Here is a 19,561-nt window from a genome sequence, read left to right on the forward strand (position 1 = left end):
AGATATTACGACTATCAGATGTATACTGATTTCAAATGGTCAGCCAGAGATTGGCTTTGCATCATTAGAGTCTTGCTTCAGTCCAAACCACTGATACACAGACTCAGAAAGTCAGAGATCAAGATCAAAGATGACTTTGGCTGGAAATACATTTTTAATCAGCACACATTCACCAAACGCTTCCTCAGCAGATGACTCACAGGTCTATCTTTGATAGTACGCTTAGACTGTACTTGAGGGTTCTTAAAGGGACAGCCACCCAAAAATGAACATAAGTCATCTCATAACCAATTGTAAATGTGCAGAATGAGATTTGAGTGAATTATTTCATTTCAGTCTGTTCCAAATCCTCACTCAAAGAAATTATACGTTGGATTTACTTATGAATTTATTTTTGAATGAATTGAATGAATGAATTTATTTTTATTTCGAGCAGTATATAAAGACGCATAACAAAGGCAATAAAGAAGCATTTTGATTAGTCTGTACAACTAGTTAAATTCATCATACTTTAACATCACAATTCCAACTGTTGCTCGAAAAGGAGTGGGTAGAAGTCAACTTATTTAAACCCACCCCGGTTACAATTTAAACAGGAAAAACAACAAAACAAGAAATGGAAAAAAAAAAAAAAACAAAAAAAAAAAAAAAATACAAAGATAAACAAAGGTAGTGCTTCCTTAATTATTGACATTATCCAAACCTTCCATTACAATTTTATATAAATTCATATGAGAAAAACTCCAAAAAGAAAAGAAGACTTAACTTTTTTATGTCATCAGGTTCCATAACTGGGTTATGTTGCCTTTAATTAACATTGTTTATTTCAGTAAACTTACGTTTTATTTTATTTTATTTTATTTTATTTTATTTACATAAGGTTAATTCAATGTCATAGTTTAACATTCTTAATTTTTTCCAAAACTATTAAGTTCAATTATCCTAAAATTTAAATCAAAACAACTAATCCAGGTTAGTCGATTAGTTTATTTAGTCACATACAATTTTTACAACCTTTACAAATGTTATCAAACAAGAAAACCTTTAACAAAATCTTAAACACTCTGATAGGCATAAAATAAAGTTTTATTTCAACATTCACTCTCTCTATCCAGTCCTGTGCAAAGCATGATGGGAAGGGGAAATCCTGTTCCTAGTTTCTATAATTCTATTTTAACACAACTAAAATCATGTATGTAGCGGGGCACAACCTAACACTTTTTGACTTTCTCAGTTTGTGTAAATCCACTTGAGGTTCAGGGTATGTATTTTTTCCCACATTAATTGCAAACGTCTAGTACAATTATGTGGTTTTGTTTAATTAATACAGTGTATACTTTTTTCTTGATTTACCCCGAAAGAACTGAAGTGAAATGTGACAACATGCCCCATAGGTGGGGTACATTGTAACATGTGGTGGGGCACGATGTAACATGACCAAATAACAGCTTAAAATGTCATCTGATATAATCAAAAAAATATACAACACAAACTAAAATATTTTGTCAATAAAATACAATTATTAACCTTTTAAAATAAAATAATGGCATTTTTTAATCGTTAAAAATATTAGCATTTTTGAGTTTGACTACAAACACATCGCTAAATTCAGCTATACAGCATAGTTCAAAACATAATAATAATGAATAATTTCTGAACATTAACTCTCAGTCATTTTTGACCCTTTTCTCATGGTTTCTCAAAAGAATTCATAAAAGTATAGAATATAATGGCATATTTCTAATAGGGGCTCATTGTAACGCAGTGTTACAACACACCCGATCTGCGCAACTGGGATTTAAACCGCGGCTCGTGTCTTCTGCTGGTAAGATCAGCATTAAAGAACATCTCAACTGTTAAATAACAGATGTAAGATTAAAATAATATCGGATTTGTCTTATTTTAAATAAACACAAAAAATAGAGATGAAAACTAAACTTAAGTAAGAAATTTACTTTTGCTATGGTTAAATACATGTTCAGTAATATCTTCCAGAGATTTTTTAATTTTGGTGCTATTTTTTCTCTAAATAATGTTGATATGGCAACTAGTAAATACACTAAGTTTCGTCATTCTGGCATGTGTGGAAAGGGTTAAAACATGCGCGTTACAACTAACCCCGCTTTAGGTTGTGCCCCGCACTCCCCCATTCTCAAATCAAATGAATTAAATAAAGTGGTTGAAAAGAATTGTGTTGGATTAACTTCATTAAATTGAACAAGCATCAAATGTTATTTTTGGCCTACTTAATTGAAACATGTTCTTTCAAAATTAAAATATTGAGTTGAGCTGGTGGACATTCCTGCAGTCAGTTTAACACAATGCAATTGTGTTTGAATGAGAAACCAATACAATGGTGTTAAATGAAAATGCTTTTTTAAATAAACAAAATCATATTTTTTTTTTTAGTGCTTTTTTGAGTGCTCATACAAAACTATTGCTTTCCTTTTTAGGTGTCATTTTTGAAGCATCACAACCCCTGGTCACCATTCAAAAGAGCAATGTGAACCTCCTGCCAGTGTTATCATTGACATATACTATAGTTTTTGTTGATATTTTGAATTCGACACCTGTGGTCTACAGATTAAAAAAAGTCATAGTGGTTTGGAATGACATGAACTTGAGTGAATGATGACAGAATTTTCATTTTTGGGTAACTATCTTTTTAAAACAAGTGATAATTTCCACACAAGTCACAGTCAGAGTGGCGTAATCATTTTTAAAGCTACACTGTGTAACCTTTTTAGTTTATTCTTAGCTAAAAACACTTAGTTCTTTCAAAAATATATGTGCTCATTAATGTATATTTACTTCTTTCAAGTAATGTTCTCTTGAGTTTATAATATACCATTGAAAATACATACGGGTAAGGGGTTCGAATGCGGGTCGCCATGTTGCCCCTCCATCTTGAAAGTACATTAGCCAAAGAGGGACATACCCGTAAATTCAAGCTTCGCCTTTCGCGTTTTAACACTCGATGGCACCGTGTCGAATGTGGACGAGGTCGAACTGGAAGCCATGTTAATCTTGGACTAAATCTGCCACCGTAGGAGTTAAAACGAAATCGGAATTGAGAGGAACAGAAACTAAAATTCACTGGATGGTGATATACCTTTTCACCACTAGATGGAGGGAAATATCACACAGTGTAGCTTTAAAAAAGCTGCTTCTTTCTAGTTGACCTTGACTGATTAGTCCTTTACCTGCCCATATTAAAAAAAATACTCCTCATTGTCATTTTCCCCACACCTGGCAGTATGGGTTGTGCAGGTGTGCAGTGAAAGTACAGATTGTATTTTTCCTTCCAGCTGGCTCTTCGTTCCATTGATCTGGATCAGTTGGAGGTCAGCTGGGTAAAAGCAAGCTTCAGCTCTGCTGACTGGAGTGTAACGTGGCTGCTGACTTTTCTTAATGACGTTTGGTACAGCGAGATCTATCTGCTTGTGAAGGTCTAATGTAGATGTCAGCTGCGCTGGCAAAGCCAAACATGCTAATACAACAGTTTAGCAACCAACAAAACACACAGAGAAGTTTAATTAGAAAAACATTGAAGACAGGTAAAAAAAAAAAAAAATCATAAATCTGGCCCTAAGTTTATTCTAAATCATAAGAATATGTTCATTAATGTCATTCAAATTACATATCCCATTATAATACCAAAGCTAAAATAGTCAAATGAAAACACATTCCTTTCTTTGTTTTCAGTTAGCCAACCAGCTTTAGTAAAACTTTCTAGCTTCAACATGAAGGTCTATTATCAGGTATTGAGGAAGGGGGATGGGATCTTTCATAACAGACTGATTAGTGCAACATTTTCTTAAAGCATTATTAAACAACTTTAATAAATGTTGTTGGCGAGCTTCTTTATTCAAGCATCATGTAGAGGTTTATACACTTGGGTCTTGCATCATGTAGAGGTTTATACACTTGGGTCTTGAGAAATGTGTCTGTTGCAAGAGGGCAACTAGCCTGGTCCTACCAGACTCTAGGACATTTCATTTGTACAGAGAGTCTGGCCACTCTCCATTGACAAGCGTTTACTTCCTTGAAGGTGGGTACTCTGTTGAAGTTTAAAACTATTGGATCTGCCCAGAGCCACTCAGGATCTGCCATAACCAATCGCTAACGTTTGGTCGTGACGCATGTCATGCACCATTCGCCTTTGTTTCTCACATGGAAGTCTGTAAAAATAACTGTGCAGATTGTGCACGCCACCTCAGTGATAAAACCTAAAACTTGTGCATTCGGATTGTGATTTATTCACAGTGGAGGGGAGAGTTTTGTAATCGGGAACGCGCTGCTCACTTGGTCCATAACATGATTGTTTACTGTAAATAAAAAATCATATGCTTGGTTGGTATGATAAGATTTACGGCAGCAAGTATTTTCAAGAGCAATATATTTCATCACAGCTAAAAAAAATAAAAGGAAGAAAAGCAAGTAAACATTTGAATTGGGCCGTTATTTACGGCAGCATAACATGCCGCAAAAATGCTGCCGTAAATAACGGCCCAATTCAAATGTTTACTTGCTTTTCTTCCTTTTATTTTTTTTTTAGCTGTGATGAAATATATTGCTCTTGAAAATACTTGCCAGCATTTAAAGAAATACAAGTCTAGAAATGAAGCACAACCGCACGGTGCTCTGCAGTGGTCAAAAAGGATATAAACAGTGAATTCTGAAGTGATATATTCTTGAAAACTCAGAGATGTGAATTCGGACTGCAATTAAATTACCACACGACCTTGGTGTTTGTCAAAACCAGTAGATAATTCGGCCGGTGATTTTTACACGGGTGGTGGGAGACGGACGGCAATAAAAATCACTGACTAGCCCCTGTAAATGATGACAATACATTCCGACCCCACGCAAAACAATTAACTTACCGGGGCTCAGCCAATTCCTTCACCACTAACTATGGTTAAATACCTGTTCAGATACTTCTTCCAGAGATTTTTTAATTTTGGCACTATTTTTTCTCTAAATAATGTTGATATGGCAACTAGTAAATACACTAAGTTTCGTCATTCTGGCATGTGTGGAAAGGGTTAAAACATGCGTGTTACAACTAACCCCGCGTTAGGTTGTGCCCCGCGCTCCCCTACTTCGTTTCACACGAGTGTGCGCGCATTTGTCCTCGGGGTTCCCCCCACACATCAGGATTTCTGATCGTAAATATTCAACATGTTGCATTCGCATTCGCGATCGGGACGGCTCCGACGTTCTTCTGAGCAGGTTCGGACACTCTTAACACACTTCACACCACTTTACACCACAGGAAAACAGGAAACACTTCACACCACAGGATTGTCTGAAGGGGGGAAATCGGCCCAAAATCAGCCCGATTATCTTTTGGTGTGTACCCAACATAAGACTACACCGCAGTCCCAGACGGAGTACTGAAGGAAAATGAAAATTGAGCGGAAGTACATAGGAGGGCCGAGCCAGGCTAGAGGGCAACTGCTACAGTAGCCTATGTGGCTGTTCATTTATGTTCATGAAAGATTGCTTATGCATGTACAGTTTACAAAAAATATTAAGCAGCACAACTGTTTAATAATAAGAAGAAATGTTTAGTTTTTTTTTAGCTTCAAATCATCATATCAGAATGATTTCTGAAGGATCATGTGACACTGATGATGCTGAAAATTCAGCTTTTTTTATTTAAAAAAATGCAGCCTTGGTGAACATAACAGACTTCTCCCTGCCTCCACATTGTGTTCTGAGTGGGTTTCATTACCTAGGATTGGTGGGTTGTGTGCTGTGCTCATCAACCTACAAGAGCTCTGCTTGAACCAGAGATCTGGATGAAAAGGGATATTACACATCTGTCATTTAGATGATGCTTTTATCTAAAAATTACCCTAACACATTTTACAGGACAGTCTCTGTGATGCAACCAGGGATATAAAATAACTTATTCCTTGCAATTCTGCTACTTCATTGATCACTTTTCTCAGGATTTGAACCACAACCGTTCAGTTATCATTAGCCAATAGCTAGGCTATACATCACCACTAAACTCTTCTTCAGTGCTGCATTGATTCGTTTCAGTATGCCAGACAGGACGTCTATTGAAATGAGAATCTAATTATTTAATTAAGAATCACTGTTCTGAGAATACTAAAAGAAAGCAGACTGATGGACTCACTATCTCCACTACAGAATTTAAGAACCAGTTCCCTTTCAAGTCACGCCCCACAGTCTGTTTGTTTTCGATTTCATGGACTTTTAGTTTGTTTCTCTTAATTACCTGTTTCTTCTGTGTACATTTACACCTGTTAGTCTTTGAGTTCATTGTCATTGTGTATTTAAGCTCCTCGTTTCCTTCACTTCATTGTCTGGTATTGTTTGTGCTCTGCACACTGTTCGTTTGTGTTTATTTGTATTGGATTACCCGAGTTTACTTTGTTGTTTTTTTTAAAAACACACGCTTCTTTTTGAACCCTTTTGCCTACCTTCAAAACCATTACAACAGGAAGTAGAATTGGAATGAGAGGAAGAAGAACTTGGCAGGAGTGCAACAATAGCATTGGTTTAAGCCTTGGAGACTTTCAGTTCTGAAAAAACTCTGATTTGTGACCCCTGATGAAACTGAGGAGTCACTGTTTTTAATGCGGGTCTCACTTAAGGATGAAGATAGTTCACGTTGTGAGAAATGGGGAACACAAAGAACACAAACTGGGAAAAATGTCCCAGTTCCACTTTTTTTTTTCTTATAAGGCTTCACTGCATCTGTTTTAGAAAATAAAATAGTGTCCTGCTCCAGGCCTGGATTAAAAATAATGAATACCATTAATCTCTGTTTCTCTCTTCAAACCCCTTCCTCTCTTATATCTGATTTCCTAATTTTCACACTCCTCTCAGAGATGTCATTAGCCCTCTTTGATATCTCTCCACCCTCCCATCAGTCTCTTGATATGAATCTATCTTTAATGATCCTATTCTCTCTGTTTACACCCTCATCCACTCCTCTCCACTCAATTCTCAACAAATGAAATTGCCCATTCAACAAAAAACACCTTAGTGTGCCCTTTCACACTGAACAAAATTATAAACGCAACACTTTAGTTTTTTCCCCCATTTTTCATGAGCTGAACTCAAAGATTGAAGACTTTTTCTATGTACACAAAAGGCCTATTTCTCTCAAATATTGTTCACAAATCTGTCTAAATCTGTGTTAGTGAGCACTTCTCCTTTGCCGAGATAATCCATCCACCTCACAGGTGTGGCATATCAAGATGATGATTAGACAGCATGAAAATTGACAGGTGTGCCTTAAGCTGGCCACAACAAAAGGACACTCTAAAATGTGCAACTTTATTGTATTGCGGGGTCCGGGGGAGTCCGAAAACCAGTCAGTATCTGGTGTGACCACCATTTGCCTCACACAGTGCAACACATCTCCTTCGCATAGAGTTGATCAGGTTGTTGATTGTGGCCTGTGGAATGTTGGTCAACTCCTCTTCAATGGCTGTGTGAAGTTGCTGGATATTGGCAGGAACTGGAACACGCTGCATATGCCGATCCAGAGCATCCCAAACATGTTCAATGGGTGACATATCCGGTGAGTATGCTGGCCATGCAAGAACTCGGATGTTTTCAGCTTCCAGGAATTGTGTTCAGATCCTTGCAACATTGGGCCGTGCATTATCATGCTGCAACATGAGGTGATGGTCGTGGATGAATGGCACAACAATGGGCCTCAGAATCTCGTCATGGTATCTCTGTGCATTCATTCGTTGTCCATACCATAACCCCACCGCCCCCATGGGCCACTCGATCCACAACGTTGACATCAGCAAATCACTCACCCACACGACGCCATGCACGCTGTCTGCCATCTGCCCTGTACAGTGAAAACCGGGATTCATCTGTGATGGAACACCTCTCCAAAGTGCCAGAAGCCATCGAATGTGAGTATTTGCCCACTCAAGTCGGTTACAAAAACAAACTGCAGTCAGGTCGAGACTCCGATGAGGACGACGAGCATGCAGATGAGCTTCCCTGAGATGGTTTCTGACAGTTTGTGCAGAAATTCTTTGATTCTCAGATGATCTTGTAGGTGATCTTGCACGCTCCCTCAAAACTTGTGACATCTGTGGCATTGAGCTGTGTGATAAAACTCCATATTTGAGACCTACCTGTCAATTTTCATGCTGTCTACTCATCATCTTGATATGCCACACCTGTGAGGTGGATGGATTATCTCGGCAAAGGAGAAGTGCTCACTAACACAGATTTAGACAGATTTGTGAGCAAAATTTGAGAGAAATAGGCCTTTTGTGTACAAGGAAAAAGTCTTAGATCTTTGAGTTCAGCTCAAAGCAAAACAAAAATGTTGCATTTATAATTTTGTTCAGTGTAGATGATAAAAATAGTTTTTCAGCCCACTTTTTACCTTGATAGGCACTAGAGAGGATAGATTTTACCAGCCATGTATATACGTTTAGTGTATATACAAGTATGTGAATTAGGATGTACGTCTCAGTAGCAAGTAGCACTAACTCTATACTGTATCTGCGAGGGATGGTGCTACAAGCCCTCTAGGAGATTTTTTTCTTCCTTGTGTCTTTCATGTCTCACGCTGTTTGTTTCCCAGAAGACACCATTCTACTTGTAAGGCTTTCCCCTTTCCTCCCACCTCAAAGTCTCGAATTCCCCTTCCTGGGGGCTAATTTTATCTCTCTCTCTCTCTCTTTGCAGTTCGGCAAGACCCCGGGGCCCTGGAGAATCGTCTCTAATCCTGCAGCATCGCTGGGTGTAACTGTCAACCCACATGAGCCTCGCTGGCAGCTGAAGGGCCAGGGAATGCCAAGATTGCCGGAGATGGAGATGAAGGGGAGGGAGGGAGGAATCGGCAATGACAGCCACGGTTATGTCTGCCATGTGGAGAGCTGCCCTGATCTGAAATACATTTGACCTCTGGTCTCAGTGAAAACCTCAAAACGGTTGTTTTTAACACACTGTATCACTTACAGACATATGTCTTCAGGGCAAGGGCAATACTATTGCAGTATTTACTGTAGCTCATATTCTCTTATCAAGCAAAAATGAGAATGTCATTATTTGCTCACGTCATTCCAAACCTGTATGATTCATGTCGACTACAAATGATATTTTGCCCATATAATGAAAGTCAAAGTGGTTTCACAGACAGGGCTTAGATTAAGGATTAGGCCTTAGTTCAATTAGACATTTAAGTAACTTTTTATTAACATGCCTTAGAAAAAAACATTACTGGTGTGCATCTTGAGACAAAACAATGGCACTGACATCACAGTCTTGCTCAAAAGTTTACACACTCCTTGCAGAATCTGTGAAAACTGTACAGTAGACAGTAATAAAATATATCTGAATGTTCTGTAAGATGCTTAGGATGAAAACAAATGAATACATGATGTCAAATAAATGATTATAGCCCCAATTTGCTGTACTGTGACAAAATTCAGCAATGTTACATTTTGTCCTTGTAAAGTGCTACTTGTTGGAAAAATGTGCTTGTTAGGGGAAAAGCTACACTTCAAACAGCTGAGCTACTGCCATACTGAAAAATGTCGTTTTGCATAATGATGTGTGCACACATAATGGCATTCAGAAAAAGTTAAGACGTTAAGTAAATATAATTAAAGTAGTAAATTTGAAAATCTTTTTAATCTTCTCCTAATAACTCCACATTTTATAGTGCATATAGAGGTCATTTATAGAAAGGGATGTTTTAGTGCACAAGAACTGGTAAATTCCTGGGCAGTGTGCTGACTATTGAACTGAGCAGCAGATGGAAACACCCTTAAGCCTCACAGAAGACACGACGAGGGGTGGAGAAGCAGCGAGTGAGTGCATGTCTTAAACAAGAGGAGGGAGAGCTGGAGAGACATCAAAGGCACTGAGTGCAGTCCGGCACTAGAGAGGAACAGAGCGTGAAGAGGAGTGAGATGCTTTTCAAATAGTTGAGTTGGTTTTACAGAGCCCATCTCGCTCTGATGGCCTCTGATGAGCTGCACACAGAGGCTACAATGAGCGATGCCAACAGACCAGACCAGACCAAACCACTTCAGATCAGATCAGATCAGACAAGACCTGCCCATATGAGCTCAAACCAGCCAGTTGATTAGCTAATATAGGGATGTCAAAACTACTGATACTGAGCAGATACAAAAATGTATGTCTTTCTACAGTATTGTACTATATATATATGTGTGGTTTTGATCTGGTAGTTTTACACAGCCTGCCGCAGTCTAAAATGTAATTAATATTATTCAATGGACAATATCTGACAAGAAAATGAGAAACCTACTTACTGCGCTTCATTTATTTCTTTGTTTATTATAGCAGACTGTTTACTTCAGTAATTACTTGCAAACACTTGGAGCTATGCTCATTTAATTGAAAATAAATTGAATGCCATAATTTGAATTTAATTGTTTATATTTTTATCATTAATAATTTAATAAAAGAGGGTGTTTAATAGCATATTGGATTTGCTTTTCTCATTTTATTGAGACTAATGAAATGTTACTTGGTTTTGACCATTGCAATTTTAGGAAGACTGTCACAAACTATCTGTCAGGTGTAATGATACTCATGCCACGATTCGATACGTATCACGATACAATATTATTCCAATACGCCAAGACCTATGGTAAAAGGTTAACAAAAAATGTACTAAAATTATACATTTGGTATTATATTGGGGGTGGAAATAAATAGGCTTTGACTTGGTAACACAATGCACAGGACAATGGTGACACCAGAATAAAAATATTCATGATTCTGAAGCTGAAAATACTGAATTATTGTTGCATTTTTGTATTGCGATATATTGTGACATGATATATTGTTACACCCCTTGTCAAGTGTCAAGACTATCAAATGCAGTAAAAGTATTAATATTGTGAATAACAATAAAACATTTTCTATTAAATGTATTCCTGTGATGGCAAAGCTGGATTTTCAGCATCATTACTCCAGTCTTCAGTGTCACATGATCCTTCAGAAATCATTCTAATATGATGATTTGAGGCTCAAGAAACATTTATGATTATTATCAATGTTGAAAACAGTTGTTAGTATTTTTGTAGAAACCGTGATATTTTTTTAGGGTTCTTTGATGAACAGAAAGAAAAGAAAATAATTTATTTGAAATAAATAGATTTAATGCATCCTTTCTGAATAAAAGTATTAATTTCTTAAACAAAGACTTCAAACTTTTGAATAGTAGTGAAGTTGTCTTAACTTTTCTTTTGACATTTCAGTTTAGCTGGTTTAATTATGAAAAGCTTGGTGTGTGATCGAAGTAACTCCATCAACACTGCTGCAGTCCAGAGGTGATCATGCTGCAGTCAGGCTTTATAACTACTGGAACATTATAAATTCTCTTTTTTTACTCAGACATTCACACGCAATGCAGGCAAAAACTTGACACAGAGCGACCGGTTCATAACCGGATGCCTCAGGCAGCTTTGTAATGGGAATATAGTATTCAGTGAAAAAAACATAGCCGCACACACAAACACTTTTTATTCATGCCGTCTCAGAGATCAAGAGAGAATAAGAAACAAAAGGAAATCAAATCATCTCCACTTACAAGAATGAACACACAGGAGAGGAGGAAGCACAAGCATCAACAACAAACAGCAGTGAAAATGTCGCTGGAAGTAAAAACACATTCTGTGAAGAAGTTAAAGAGCACCTATCATGGCATTTAAAATGTTCCAAATATTGTTTTAGAAGTCCCCAACAACAGTTTTGCATGCATGCAATGACAAAAAAGACTTTAGTTTTCTTATAATATGCATTTATTTTTTACCTGTTTTGACAGCGATTCTCAAATGATTCCTTTAGTGATTCACTTTTCAAAACCCCGCCTTTACGTGACGCTAATCTGCGGTGATTGGTCCGATGACCCAGTCAGTTGTGATTGGTATAGTCTGTGCAGATATTCTCGGAAACGGAACGCCCACCAAGTCTTATAGTGACAGTAATTTGTTAATATGTGTCAGGAGTTATGAATATGAAAACCGCGTCGGTACCGTTTGATTGTAATATGAGCCTCAGCTGATCTCATTCATAAAAAAACTCCTCTTTTCTCCTCACGAAGACTCGCGGCAAATCAACATCCCTCAGGGCTTTTAGTTCAAAAGTGTGCAGATGAGGAGACATATTGATGTCTCCATATTGATGTCTCATGATCACATGATCACATCCAGTTTTTTAACATTAACATCCACATACTGCCATTGCACTGCACTTTACGTTCCTATTGTTACTGCGTAACAACCTGTAATAAACCTGTTTGCACATCATACTCCTGTTTACACATCCATTATACTTCTTTATATATTTATATATATATATTTTATGTTAACCACTTATTTTTAAGTCTACAGTTTATCTCACTTATCATATCCACTTATTTTATATTTTTTATTTTATATTTTTATATTTTTATTTTTATATTTTTATTTTGATCTTATTTCCTATTTTTATCCTTTACTTGATTTATTTATAATTCTACTTATGTTAATACCTTTTATTCTAATTTTATTCTATTTCTATTTCAATTTCCCCTTGTGTTTCTTGTAACTGTTATTTGCACTGTCCATGGAGCGGACCTGTTTACATTTCACTGCCAGTTGTATATTGTGTATATAACTGTGTATGTGACAAATAAAACTCTTGAATCTTGAATCTTGATAGATTCTCATATGTCTGTGTCAAATTTCTAAACAGAGGAGTATTTTTTATTCAATACTTCCTCAAAATGCGCAGATATAGCCTAATCATGAGCGATTGAGTCTCTTATGTGTTGTTTTCAATTCATACTGGCAGCCGGAGGGCGCTCTGTGCACATGTAGTCCATATATGATACAGACAGACGAAGAAGAACCATGTGCCATAATAGAAGTCCATAATAAAAGCTTCCTGTGATCGCGAAACATACATTTGACGACTAATAAACACTCAATCGCGACGATGTATGGTTTGTCTTCAAGCCACTTAGTCTTCAAATGCTCATCCTTGGGCAGATGAAAAAAGTTTGCTTTTGAGTGGCACTTCAGAACACAGCGTCTCGTCGCCATGATGTTTTCTAATTTTCACTGGCGTCTTGGAGCGCAATAAGTGGGCGTATCGTATTCAAATAACTTGACAAGTTGACGTCATCTAGTCAGAGAAAAAGCTTCGGTCTTCTAACGATTCTTAAAAATGACTCAGAGTCGACTCTTACTTTTGAAAGAAAATAACTATATATACGGTGCGCTGTCATATTTCAAACTATGCAGGATGTTTTTGTTCACTTAGATCTATGTTACACACTACATGAAAGGTACATTTCAAAATTCCATGATAGGTGCTCTTTAAGCAAGGTCAAGTTTGAGGACCTTTATAAACAAGAGCGACTTGGATCAAAACAGCACAAAGGTCACCAGCAGTGCCAGAGCCTCTCTGGCTTTCTTTTCTTTTCTTTCAAATTGATCGGCTGCTGTTTTTCGAAGTGAGCTGGAGTGCATATACTTCATGATACTTCATGAATTTTTGATGAATACTTTGGGAGATTCAAGGTTTTTGTAGCAGACCGTGAATTACATGGTGCAAACACAAAACACAATTATGGTGGCAGACATAAATGGGACTGTAACCTAAATCACATTCATTTAAAAACACTATATTGTGACATTTTCAAAACAGCGATAAGCATAGCTGTTTAACCAATTCATTATATAGCCAATTACATTTATATAATTAAGTTTAGCTTAATTTAAATACTTTTAATGATTAATTAAAATATATAAGGTTTTATGCATACTTCTGTGAGCACTTTTGAATGACAACTCAAATGACTAATTATTTGCAGAGCGATTAATTGAAACAGTTTCAATTCAAAGAATTAATTTGTTAAAACTTTCCAATACTGAATATGCAATCAGCTGTTTTCTATAAATAGCTCTTTAACATCTAGGGCTGTTTTTTAGTATTAAAGGGGTCATGAACTGGCTTTTTACATTTTTTTATACTGTTGTCTGAGGTGAACTTATTACGTTTGCGTGTTTTTTACATTTAAAAACATCATAAGTATAATAGGCCATTTTCTACCCTGGTTTTGAGCCTAGCTCTCAGTTTTTATGGGTGTGCCTTGAAGACTTGAAGTAAACGGCCCCTGCTATGATTGGATAACAGTTTTGCATATTATAATGAGTTTCGGCTCCCCCGTCAATACATGTGTATAATACATGTGAATTGTTTTGATAACGTGTGGAGAAACGGCAACTGGAATGATTCACCCACAGGGCTCGCAAAAAGTCTTTATCAAACAAACAATGATTTATCTCTCATCCACCCGCAATTCATTGGAATTATATTTTTTATTACTTGGCCCACCCAATCGGTGGATATAACCGCAAACCGTGCATCACACACACACACACACACACACACACACACACACACACACACACACACACACACACACACACACACACACACACACACACACACACACACACACACACACACACACACACACACACACACACACACACACACAGCCAAGTGCATCTACAAAACTTCACTGCAGACAAATCAGCATGTTCAAAACTTCCGGGATTGCATTTTTCCTTCAAATAACAAGTCAAGAGAGTGAACAACGCACATCAAGAAAAGAATGTTATTTCACTATTTAAGATAGCTCGTCGGGTAGGCCAGTGATTAATTTGGTAGCCCGACTGGAAAACAGTCACACTTAGGCCCATTAGTATGTCAGGCTAGCGATTTTGCAAGCCCTGGCCCATACATGTTTCGAGTCTGATCCCGAATCGCAGGATAATGAACCAACAACACCTCAAATACAAAGGAGACTCCAGCCTTTGACAGTGTGGAAGTTATGTTTAGTTAGACACGTACATAAATAAACAGTATCAAACGATCTGTAACAATGCAATACTATCACATATACAACTTTTTTTTGTTGACATGACACCTTTAAACTTTCATAGTATCTAAAATTGTTCAAATAAAGTTTTCAAAGCACTCAATAGAGTCCATGTAATGCAGCAGACATGTCATTGCAGCATCTGCTACACGGAAATCTAGAAAGCAAACTTTTCTGAAATTATGTTAAAAAGAACACCATTTTGCTTTATTTCATCATCGTTATATCTGTGCCAAAAACACCTAATAAACGTCTTGCAAAGAAGTAAGGCATCTGAGGCATCAGACTCTGTGTCATGCTATAGCTGACTGTACACATGTAGGTTTAGCAATTTTGGTTTTAATTTTGAGCGTTTTTTTATTTTTTTATTTTCTGTTTACTGAAGCATTTCTCACATTCCATTAATTCCTAAGGGGGTCGGATTTGTGAAGGATTTGTTTAGTTTTTTTTATTTCAAGCACAAAACTCCTCGAATCCAGTCAATATTTTTTGTGTATTCGTGGTTCAAGTGTGACAAAAGTCCTAAGGTCTTAGACCAGTGAACACTCAATTTTATAAATATTTTTTTTAAATGAGTTTTTTAAAATGTGTTTTCGGGTCAAAATGACCCGAGGGAAGGATGAGGGTGCACTTTTGCTTTTTAGAATTTAGTGTGAACAAACTACTTGAAGTACAGTATTAATACTACAAAACAACATAGAATAGTGCACAAGTATGCAAGCTGCAACCACATCAGGTCAACGGCCCTTATCTTGTGTGATACTGCATAAATAAAAAAGCACGACAATGAAGAAAATCTAGAATTAGTAAAAACTGTAGGTCACAAGATAAGAGAAAGATGTAGTGCTTTACAGGCACTCGTGTTGAAGAGGGCCAACATGCTTCATTTAACAATACAGCTCTCTCAGTCTAAAGCCGTGCACACACAAGATGAAGACCATGAATGAGAAATTAGGATAGAAACATATTCTGCTCAGCCCAGAAGGAGAGTTTTACATTACAGCATGCTCAGTGATCCATGAACTTAATAAAACACAGCCGCATGTGAGGAAATACAAAGGCCACAGCAATCCTTTAGAGACAACAGCAGTGTGAGTCTATTAACGCTCTGAATGGAGAGATGGAAAATATATATTTGCAGCTACGGGTAAATCTGTGGAAACTGGTAAAAAGGCTTGTTAGGATCCATCAGGGACTCTGACTTTCTAAAACAACAATCAGTATAACCTTCTGTTTGGAGCATAAGAAACACATTACAACAACAACACAAACAAACAAATAAATTAATAACACTCACTGTGGACACACAGACAGACAAACAAATTCTCTAGAATTGTTAAAGTTTCTTTTTAATTCGCTCAATAAACAGTTCTTATTATCAATTTTGAAAACATTTAGGGTTAGTAGAAATTGTGATACTATTTTTTTCCATCAGGATTCTTGATGAACCGAAAGTTCAAAATAACTAGCCTAGAAATCTAGTCGCACCCTAGCGGCAGCAAATATAATTTACAGCCAGGGTCGTCTAGCAACTCTCTGTTGGCTTGTGAGCTGGAAAAACCAAACTCTGGTCAGGCCAATCACATCGTGTATAGAGTCTGTGGGCAGGCTTAACATAATGACGGCAGAGTTGCGTTGGTTCCGCGTGCTACTCATAAACACAGAAGCTGGCGAACAGCGGTCTTTCGAATCGGCTTTGGCAGCGACTCTGGAAGACTTGGAGTTAAGCTTTTCTTTGAGAAAAGAACAAAGAACATCACTGAAGTCATTCTTAAGAAAGGAAGATGTGTTCAAAGTTTTGCCAACCAGATACGGCGAAAGTTTAATCTATCAACTAGCTCCACTTTGCCTTCTTCGATGCCTTAGTTGGTTGTAGCGCTAATGCTAATGGTGTGTTCCCAGATCCAACATTTTGAAGTGGGTCTGGCTTGTCAGGCTACAAAAGAACAGCATTTCTTTGAAACAGAACTCTTTTGTAATATTATAAATGTATTTACTGTCACTTTTATTCAAATTAATAATACATCCTTGCTGAATAAAAGTATCCAAGCAGGAAGAGAGAGGAAGTTGTAATGTTCAGATACAAAATGTATCTCTGAAAAACCCATAATTACCTCTTTAAAATGCACCAATTGAGAAAATGAACTATGGCTTATATGCTTTCAGAGAAATTCACTAAAAACAAATGTGCACTATAGTAAATAAAAATAAATTTCTGGGTCCCTGGAGGAAAAAACACACACAGCAAACTCTATCACGAACAGTTATTATGAAATATTGAAAACCTTTAATGGTTTAGTTAATCATTTGCTCCTCAGAGAAGAACTGATGGAAGAAAGCCAAAACCAGATTGATTTAAAAGTCTGCATTCAGAGAGTAGAAACAAAATTCATGACAGAAAAAGAGAGACCATCCAAAACTAATTTCTTTTCACATCAGACACATCAGCTGATAGCCATCAGAAAAAGCCGTCAAACAGTCTGAGAAAGATGATGGAATGATCGTCTAGAGATAGTCAATGTTTGCCAAGACCTTAGGAAGTCTGAATTCTTAAAGCTGTTGGGTTTTTTCACCTTTTGCTCCTCTTACTGGCAAAGAAGAGGACAAAGAGGTAAAGTGAAGTCGACAGAGTGAGGTTCATCAGTACAATCCATCATTGCCTGTAGTGTGCACTGAATTCCAAATACTTCCCCTTCCCTCCCACAATGTGAGCACAGAGCTGCTGCTAGATCTCTTGAGAATATGTGTGCATTTTTACATAAAGTGTGGTTCTACCACACATTTACTTACGTTTTCATACACACTTAAACATACAATATTGACAGCACTAAAACGTAAGTTATTTACATATCCAAATGTGAACGTGTATCAGCTCCCATGTATGAATATTAAAATCGTGGCATTAAAGGGATAGTTCACCCAAAAAGGAAAATTAGGCCGACCGCCTTCCCTGTTCAATCTATGGAAAAATTGTTGAAAGTTCCCCTGCCGATCGAAAGACTAACGCGACCAGGTCTGCTCGTCATGACGTCATGTACCCATCTTGAGTTTCACTTTCAACATTCAACACTTTTCCATGGAAGGCGGTCGGTCAAAAGTTTACTTGATAAAGTTTTAAATATGGATATTTTTCTTACACAAACGCGTCGATTCGCTTCAGAAGGCCTTTATTAACACCCCGGAGACGTGTGGAGCACGTTATTTGATGGACAGATGCACTTTTTATGGACTTCAAAAACAGAGCAACTATGAATCCAATTCTAATGCTTGGATTAGCCAGAACTTTTGTAATATAACTCAGATTTGTCTGAAAGAAGAATGTCATATACACCTAGGATAACTTGAGGGTGAGTAAATTATGGGATAATTTTCATTTTTGGGTGAACTATCCCTTTAATGTTTTGTTTCTATTGTATTCAATTGTCATATCAATACATGTTTTCAGGCGCATATATTAAATGCTTTTTACTAATCTACTTAATATAAAATAAAAAAGCAGGGCGGCAGTGGCTCAGTGGTTCATGTAGGTTGTCTACAAACCGGAAGGTTGGTGGTTTGATCCCCGGTTCCACCTGACCAAGTGTCGAGGTGTCCATGAGCAAGACACCTAACCCCAGCTGCTCCCGACGAGCTGGATGGCGCCTTGCATGGCTGACACCGCCGTCAGTGTATGAATGAGTGTGTGAATGGGTGAATGTGAGGCAAAAATGTAAAGCGCTTTGGATGGCCGTAGGTCTGTTAAAAGCGCTATATAAATGCAGTCCATTTACCATCATAAAAAGTGAACCTGCCACGCCACCATATTGGTATTTCCTAGTATTCACTCACATTCTATTGAATCATAAGAACTAATCAGATTTTAAAGGGGTCATGAACTGAGAAATCAAATGCTCATTGAGCTTTTGACATATAAGAGGTCATCATACTATAAGAATATCCGGTAGGTTTCAGAACTGAAAACTTCCTTGTTAGTCCAAAACAGCTGCAAATCGGGCGATGTTAGGTCAATGATTTGGCTGTAAGACAATGATGCCCTCAGTCATATAGATCAGTGGCCGTGAATCTTCTCTATATAAAAGTGTTAAAAGGCACCAATCCTTCTCATAATCGATTTCATGATGATCAATGACATCAAACCTGGCATGACGCGCATTTTTTATCAAAATTGAATGCCCATGAACGTGAAGTAAGGACTAAAATTTTAGTCACAGAGCTATCATGTCTTCAGAAAATGCAGCCCAAAACCTCTTTCATTTTCATTCTACAGAAAAAGAGCAGCATGAACATTCACTAAAATAGCTATTTTTCTGTTCCACGGAAGATAACAAAACAATATGGGTTTGGAATTAAATGAAAGCATATAAACTATTAAGTTAAGAAATAACATTTAATAACGTTTATACATTTAAAAAATTGTAGTCATACATTTTCTCACATCAAAGTGTTTTTTATATATTCTCCTTTCGCTGCACCAGTGTTCTCAGCTGAATCGCAGAACTACGAATCCTCTGTAAGAATATATTGGACTTGATCTAATCTAGATCTGGTTTTAGAGTCTGTGCGAGAAGACTCCCTTCTATGGTGTTTAAACAAAATTCACTTTTAAACCTCAGTTGTGCGGCGGGTCGTAAA

The 19,561-nt window shown here is 37.2% G+C and overlaps 1 protein-coding gene across 1 annotated transcript in view; it reads right to left on the reverse strand.

Annotated features, from left to right (window-relative positions):
- Positions 1-19,561, reverse strand: part of pvalb6 (parvalbumin 6) — a 61,086-nt gene that overhangs the window by 6,777 nt on the left and 34,748 nt on the right. The window lies entirely within an intron of this gene.

This window comes from Gobio gobio, assembly GCF_949357685.1.
Source record: "Gobio gobio genome assembly, chromosome: 1".
In the NCBI taxonomy this organism is placed as follows: Eukaryota; Metazoa; Chordata; class Actinopteri; order Cypriniformes; family Gobionidae; genus Gobio; species Gobio gobio.